Below are 8,659 nucleotides of genomic sequence, written 5' to 3'. Positions count from 1 at the left end.
AAAAAAAAAAAAAAAAGCTTCCACATAAACTAGGAAATAAAGAAAGCTGTGTGCAGGCCCATAGTGAGTTGCATGCTCAGAAAAGGCCTAGGAAATTTTGGGAGGCCAAGGTGGGTGGATCACCTGAGGTCAGGAGTTTGAGACCAGCCTGGCCAATGTGGTGAAAACCCATCTCTACTAAAAATACAAAAATTAACCGGGTGTGGCGGCACACACCTGTAATCCCAGCTACTCAGGGAGCCTGAGGCAGAAGAACCCCTTTATCTGGGAGGCGGAGGTTGCAGTAAGCCGACATTGTGCCACTGCACTCTAGCCTGGGTGGCAGAGTGACTCTGTCTCAAAACAAAAGAAGCAAACGAAAGAAAAGGCATAAGAAGACCCTGGGCTCTCATCTCTTGGTGGCCTCAGGCTCTGTGCAAGCAGGAAGTGAAAGCTAAGGCAGAGTGTAAATGGCTTGGTTAAGGGTTGAGAGAGTACCCCAAACAGATCGAATTTGCAAAGACTAGGATAGAGTTTTCTCCCTCCCTCCCTTCCTCCGTTCCTTCCCCTCCCTCCTTCCCTCCTTTCTTCCTCCCTCCCTCCTTCCTTTCTTCTGCCTGCCTTCTTTCTCTCTCTGTTTCTTTCTTTCTCCTTTCTTCCTTCTTTCCTTGTATTCCTCTTTATTTGTTGGCTTCAGACATTTTACGTAGCTCTCAAAATACCAGCTAACCAACAAGCAAAAAGAACAGAAACCTAGGGCCAGGCCCGGTGGCTGACGCCTGTAATCCCAGCACTTTCGGAGGCGGAGGCAGGAGGATCACCTGAGGTGGGGAGTTTGAGACCAGCCTGACCAACATGGGGAAACCCCATCTCTACTAAAAATACAAAATTAGCTAGGCATGGTGGTGCATGCCTGTAATCCCAGCTATTCGAGAGGCAGAGGCAGGAGAATCACTTGAATTCCAGAGGAAGAGGTTTTGGTGAGCTGAGATTGCGCCATTGCACCACTGCCTGGGTAACAAGAGCGAAACTCCGTCTCAAAAAACAAACAAAAAACCAGAAACTTTATTGGCAACAAATACAGACTTTACAAAAATAGTTTGGAACGTTTACCAAACAAGCAAACCATGGCAATCCACGATAGAGGGCAACAGCAGACAGGGGAGAGAGGAGAATCTGATTTTCAGTGTTGCCATACATTGAAAATAACAAAAACCTTCACGGCATGCAAAGAAATAATGAAGGTCTACTCATTTGTGGCAAAAAAGAAATTACTAGATGCTGTCCATGTGACAGCCCAGCTATTAGTCTGACTAGCAATGACTTTCTTTTTGTCTACTTATTTAATATTTTAGAGACAGGATCTTCCTCTGTTGCCCAGGCTGGAGTACAGTGATGCGATCATAGCTCACTGCAGCCTCTACCTCTTGGGCTCAAGTGATCCTCCTGCTTCAGCCTCCTGACTAGCTGGAACTACAAGTGTGCACCACAATGCCAGGCTAGACAATCAGTTTTTTTGTTTTGAGATGGAGTCTCACTCTGTCACCCAGGCTGCTGTGCAGTGGTGCAATCTTGGCTCACCGCAACCTCCGTCTCCCAGGTTCACAGCCTCAACTTCCTAAGTAACTAGGATTGCAGATGCCCGCCATCATGCCCAGCTAACAATGACTTTGAGTAGACTGTCTTAAATATACTCAAAGAGCTGAAGGAAACCATGGACAAAGTCCTAAGGAGAGAGCACTTTGCAGAAGTTGTAGACCCTTGAGATCCAGCAGGGGAGTGGGCCAATGAAATGTTGAGTTATTAGTAATATTAATTCAAATCACATGAGTAGGAAACCCTCAGAGAACAAGAAGTCTTTGTTGTATCACAAGGGCTCTATCAGCTGAGGTGGAGTCCTGAATTCGGCACAGTGTCTGGCACTTACTAGGCCTTCAAGAAAGTTTTAGAGGCCAGGCGTGGTGGCTTACGCCTGTAATCCAAGCACTTTGGAGGCCAAGGCAGGCGGATCACCTGAGGTCGGGAGTTCAAGACCAGCTTGACCAACATGGTGAAACCCCGTCTTTATTTAAAAAAAAAAAAAGAAAGTTTTAGACTCAATGAATGCATCCACAATGCTTTTATGTTGGCTAAGGTCTTTCTAGCAGTCAAAATTTAATTTTATTTTTTTTCCTCCTTGTGTTGGGGTTTGCAGGAATAGGAAGAACGGCATAAAGGAAGACCAAACCACAATCATCTTGAGTTATTGGATATCTTTCTCCTGTCTCCTTTCTTCACTAAGAAGAACAGTCTTTGCTGGGCATGGTGGTTCACACTTGTAATCCCAGCACTTTGGGAGGCCAAGGTGAGTGGATCACCTGAAGCTGGGAGTTCGAGACCAGCCTGGCAACAGGGTGAAACCCTGTCTCTACTGAAAATACAAAAATTAGGTGGGGTGTGGTGGCTCGTGCCTGTAATTGTAGCACTTTGGGAGGCCAAGGCTGATGGATCATCTGAGGTCAGGAGTTCCAGACTAGTCTGGTCAACATGGGGAAAACCTGTCTCTACTAAAAATACAAAAAAATTACCCAGGTGTGGTGGTGCACGCCTGTATTCCCAGCTACTTGGAAGGCTGAGGCAGGAGAATCGCTTGAACCCAGGAGGCAGAGGTTGCAGTGAGCCGAGGTCATGCCATTTCACTCCAGCCTGGTTGACAAGAGCAAAACTTGGAAAACACAAAAAGCAAACAAACAAAAATTAACCAGGTGTGGTGGCACATGCCTGTAATCCCAGCTACTTGAGAGGCTCAGGCAGGAGAATCTTTTCAGTCCAGGGATGCTGAGGCTGCAGTGAGCTGAGATGGCGCCACTGTACTCCAGCTTGGGCGAGAGATTTGGTCTTTTTTCTTTTTTTCTGTCTTTAAAAAAATAAAAAAAGAATGACAGTATTGTTCTTGGGTGAGCAGAGGCACAGAGTAAAAAAAGAACAGAAAAAAAAAAAGAATCTTGTGAATCTTGTGTTTGGGGCTTAGTGGATGAGCATGTGTTCTGAATTAGTGGGCCCAGGTGTAGTGAAAGACACTGAGAAACCGCTGGTGGATACACTCTCTTCTGTTAAAGTTGTGGGCTGTGGTGGGATGGGGTTGCATGTCTGCGTCCTCTTAGAAAAGCACACAGTATGGTAAGTGGAAGCTGGAGAGAGTTCCCAGGAGTGCCTCGTGGCATTGCAGGTGGTGGGTAGGTGCCTAGGGATAGGAGGTCCACGCCTGCTATCCTTCCCTCACGATGGCTCCCGAAGCAGAGCGAAGAGGTGATGTTCCCGCTTCCCAAGGCATCCAAAGGACGGGGGCTTGAAGAATGCAGCGTGGCAACCGCGCGCGTCAGAATGTGGGGAAGGAAGGAGCTTGACGATGAGTCTGAGAGTCAGCTGGGACTGCGGGGAACCAGTGTAGCCTTCTTTTCTTTGAGCTTCAGTTATCTTGCCTGTGATGATGATGAGGATAAAGATGATGTCTTCCTTCTATGGCACATACCGTGTTCCCGATAGTGTTCATTGAACTCATCTAATTTTCTTAGCGGTTTTACAACATGGACACTATTTTTATTTATTTTATTTATTTATTTATTGTTTGTTTTTGTTTGTTTTTTCCATTTATTTATTTTATTGCATTTTAGGTTTTGGGGTACATGTGAAGAACATGCAAGACTGTTGCATAGGTACACACGTGACAGTGTGATTTGCTGCCTTCCTCCCCATCACCTACATCTGGCATCTCTCCCCTTGCTATCTCTCGCCTACTCCCCACCCCCCACCGTCCCTCCCCTGTTTCCCCACAACTGACCCCAGTGTGTAGTGCTCCCCTCCCTGTGTCCATGTGTTCTCATTGTTCAACACCCGCCTATGAGTGAGAACATGCGGCATTTAATCTTCTCCTCTGTCAGTTTGCTGAGAATGATGGTTTCCAGGTTCATCCATGTCCCTACAAAGGACACCAACTCATCGTTTTTGATGGCTGCATAATATTTCATGGTGTATATGTGCCACATTTTCCCTGTCCAGTCTATCATCGATGGGCATTTGGGTTGGTTCCAGGTCTTCGCTATTGTAAACAGTGCTGCAATGAACATTCGTGTGCATGTGCATGGACACTATTTTTATACCTATTTTACAGAAAAGGAAACTGAGGCATAGGGAAGTCAAGTCACTTGATTGCATGGCTAGTGTTTGGGCAGACTGAAACCCTGGCCACTGTCTTAATCACTGCATTGTCTTCATGGGCTCACCATGAGGATTAACTACATGACTCGCTAAGTGTTGAGTTCAGTGTCTGGCACAGGATCCGTGTTCACAAAATCCTAACAGCTGCTATCAGTACCAGAGCCCAAACATACAAGTGGGACTTTATCCACCTCTCTAATGTCACATGTGCTTGTATAATCAGTCACTCTTTTTTTTATTGAAAACATTTTTTTGAGACAGGTTCTCACTTTGTCACCCAGGCAGGAATGCAGTGGTAAAAACACAGCTCACTGTAGCCTCGACCTCCTGGCCTCAAGTGATCCTCCCACCTCAGCCTCCCTCGGCCTCTTGTGTAGCTAGAACCACAGTGTGCATCACCATGCCCAGCTAATTTTTTTTTTAAAATTTTTGTAGAGATGGGGTCTCACCATCTTGCCTAAGCGGGTCTTAAACTCCTAGACTCAAGTGATCCTCCTGCCTCAGCCTCCCAAAGGGCTGAGATTACAGGCATGAGTCACTATGCCTGGCTAATCAGTCACTTTTTTTTTTCTTTTGAGACAGAGTCTCCTTCTGTCACCAGGCTGGAGTGCAGTGGCACCATCTCGGCTCATTGCAACCTCCGCCTCCTGGATTCAAGTGATTCTCCTGCCTCAGCCTCCTGAGTAGCTGGAACTATAGGCGTGTGCCACTATGCCTGGCTGATTTTTTATATTTTTAGTAGAGATGGGGTTTCACCGTGTTAGCTAGGATGATCTTGATCTCCTGACCTCATGATCCACCTGCCTGAGCCTCAAAAAGTGCTGGGATTACAGGCATGACCCACTGCGTTCGGGCTTAATCACACACTTTTAAAGGAGAGTGGGGAATGTCATGTTTTGCAACTATTTGTCGAACTCTTGGATATTCACTTGGAACAAATCCAAACATTTTGTGAAAGGTAACATTTGCTCAGGCCATCTCTCATCCTTCCCTGGCCCACTTCCACATGCGGCTGGGTGAGCTGACCCCATTCTCTGATTTTATTTTTTTAATCACCCCCCCAACCCTGGTTTTGTTTTTTTGAGATGAAGTTTCACTCTTGTCATCCAGGCTGGAGTGCAGTGGCACAATCTTGGCTCCCTGCAACCTCCGCTTCCCAGATTCAAGCGATTCTCCTGTCTCAGCCTCCTGAGTAGCTGGGATTGCAGGCACCTGCCACCACGCCAGGCTAATTTTTTTCTATTTAGTAGAGACGGGATTTCACCATGTTGGCCAGGCTGGTCTCGAACTCCTGACCTCAGGTGTTCCACCCACCTTGGCCTCCCAAAGCGCTGGGATTACAGGCGTGAGCCACCGCGCCTAGCTCATTCTCTGTTTCTTGATGGTTTCCCCTTACTGGAGCATTGATCACTCACTCATTCATGACATTGCCGGGTCATGAGCCACTCCTCCGCTAACCCTTGGAGGACCCAAGTGGTTCACCAAAGGACACAAGGGATATGATGAGTCCTCTGTAAGTGACTCTGAGGGGCCATGGCATATACATATATAGAGAGAGGAGGATGGCAAAATGTGGCCATTTCCTTCCACAACCCATTCTGACAGTTTGCTGGTTAGAGAAAAATCCCGATGTCAGAGAATTTTTTTTCTTTTTTTTCTTTCCAGTGAAATAGAATATGGGTCTGGCATTGGGGAGGACGCTAGTAATCCATATGTTCTGCTTATTTGGCTCGTGGCTGAACAGGAATCTACATTACTTAATGTCTGCCTTTTTCCTTGGGAATCAAAATAAGTTTTCCATTCAATTATTAAGCAAATTTCACAGCCAAATAATCCTCTTATTTTTACAAGTGGGATTTTGCCTGGCAGAGGGTTTTCTGGCTTCGCTGGGTGGTTGGTCCCTCTCCTGTGTTCCGTTTCCTCCGTCCTTGTCTGGCTATGAAGGAAGCTAAAGCCCCTCATTCATGGATTAGGGGCTTCTCAATTTCAGTCAGGAGACTTTGGCTTTGCAACCTAGAGATGAATTTTTTTTTTTTTTTTTTTAAGAGACAGAGTCTCACTCTGTCACTCAGGCTGGAGTGCAGTGGTGTGATCTCTGCTCACTGCAACCTCTGCCTCCCAGGTTCAAGCGATTCTCCTGCCTCAGCCTCCCAAGTAGCTGGGACTACAGGCATATGCCACCATGCCCAGCTAATTTAAAAAATATTTTTAGTAGAGATGAGGTTTTACTATGTTGGCCAGGCTGATCTTGAACTCCTGGCCTCAGGTGATCCACCTGCCTTGGCCTCCCAAAGTGCTGGGATTACAGGTGTGAGCCACTGTACCTGGCCTAGAGATAAATCGTAATGTTCACCAGCTGTGGGCTGAGTCCGCTCCCTCTTTCTGCTCTCCAGTCTATTGGCTTTGGTCACAGGCACAGCTGCAGCTCTAGCAGGTCTCGGGCCTGGATCAGTGGAGACAAAATGTGAAGGTAACAGGACGGTGCGCGGGGCCCAGGGAAAAAACAAACAAAAACACAAACAACAACACTTTTTTTTGTCAAAACTACAGTGAAAGATCTCCACGTCCTGGCTAGCATTTATCTTTTGTTTCTTAAAAAATAGCCATCCTGGGCCAAATGCGGTGGCTCACACCTATAATCCCAGCACTTTGGGAGGCCAAGGTGGGTGGATCACCTGAGGTCAGGAGTTCGAGACCAGCCTGGCCAACATGGTGGAACCTTGTCTCTACTAAAAATACGAAATTTAGCCAGTCGTGGTGGCACATGCCTGTTATCCCAGCTACTCAGGAAGCTGAGGCAAGAGAATCACTTGAACCCAAGAGGCAGAGGTTGCAGTGAGCCGAGATCATGCCATTGCACTCTAGTCTGGGCGACAAAATCAAGATCCCATCTCAAAGAAAAAAAAAATTAGCTGGGTGTGGAGACCTGTGCCTGTAATCCAAGCTGCTCAGGAGGCTGAGGCACAAGAATAGCTTGAACCTGGGAGGTAGAGGTTGCAGTGAGCTGAGATTGTGCCACTGCACTCCAGCCTGGGTGACAGAGTGAGACTCTCTCTCAAAAAAAAAAAAAAAAAAAAGGGAAAGAAAATAGCCATCGTTACATTCCACTGCTTGCTTTCCATAATGGTTGTACTAATTTACATTGTCACAGTGTACAAGGGCTCTGCATGAGTCCGTTCTCACACTGCTGTAAAGAAATACCTAAAACGGGTAATTTATAAACAAAATAAGTTTACGTCGGGCATGGTGGCTCATGCCTATAATCCCAGCACTGTGGGAGGTCAAGGCGGGTGGATCACCTGAGGTTGGGAGTTGGAGACCAGACTAACCAACATGGAGAAATCCTGCCTCTACTAAAAATACCAAATTGGCTTGGTGTAGTGGTACATGCCTGTATTCCCAGCTACTCAGGAGGCTGAGGCAGGAGAATCACTTGAACCTGGGAGGCAGAGGTTGCAGCGAGCTGAGACTGCACCACTGCACTGCAGCCTGGCTACAGAGGGAGATTCCATTTCAAAACAGAAGAAAAGAAAAGAAGTTTAATTGGCTCATGATTCTGCAGGCTGTGCAGGAAGCATGGCAGTATCTGCTTGGGTTCTGAGGAGGCCTCAGAACTCTTATATTCATGGTGGTAGGTGAAGGGGGAGCAGCACTTCACATGGCTGGAAGCAGGAGGAAGAGAGAGAGAGATAAGGGAGGTGCTATCTTCCTTTTAAACAGCCAGGTCTTGTGAGAACTCAGTTACTTTCTAGTACTAAGGGGGAAATGGTGCTAAACCATTCATGAGAACTCCGCCCCCATGATCAAATCACCTGGCACCAGGCCCTACCTCCAACACTGGGGATTGTAATTGAACATGAGATTTAGGTAGGGACATATATCCAAACCATATCAGGCTCCCTTTTCTCCACATTCTCACCAACACTTGTTATTATTCGTCCTTTTGACAGCAGCCATTCTAACAGGTGTGAGGTGATATCTCACTGTGATTTCGATTTGCATGTTACTGATAATTAGTAATGCTGAGTATCTTTTCATATTCCAATTGGCCATTTATATGCCTTTGGAAAAATGTCTATGCAGGCCTTTTGCCCATTTTTAAATTAGTTCTTTTCTTGTTATTGAGTTGTTTGAGTTGCTTATATATTTTGGATATCAACCCCATATTAGATATACAATCTGCAGATATTTTCTCCTGTTCTATAGGTTGCTTTTTGCTCTGTTGATTGTTTTCTTTGTGGTCTGTTTTTGCTTCTGTTGCAACTATTTAAAAAAGAAATCAAGAAAACAATCCCATGTACAATTGCTGAAAAAATACTCAGGAATATATTTAACCAAAGAGGTGAAAGATCTGTACACTGAAAGCAATAAAACACTGATGAAAGAAATTTCAGAACACACAAACAAATGGAAAAATGTTCCATGTTCATGGATTGAAAGAGTTAATAGTGTAATTCCCCAAGTGATCCATGGATTTAATGCA

The sequence above is a fragment of the Cebus imitator genome, unplaced genomic scaffold (genome assembly GCF_001604975.1).
Source record: "Cebus imitator isolate Cc_AM_T3 unplaced genomic scaffold, Cebus_imitator-1.0 Scaffold85, whole genome shotgun sequence".
In the NCBI taxonomy this organism is placed as follows: Eukaryota; Metazoa; Chordata; class Mammalia; order Primates; family Cebidae; genus Cebus; species Cebus imitator.
The sequence above is the reverse complement of the archived record's forward strand: the minus strand, read 5'-3'. Positions refer to the sequence as shown.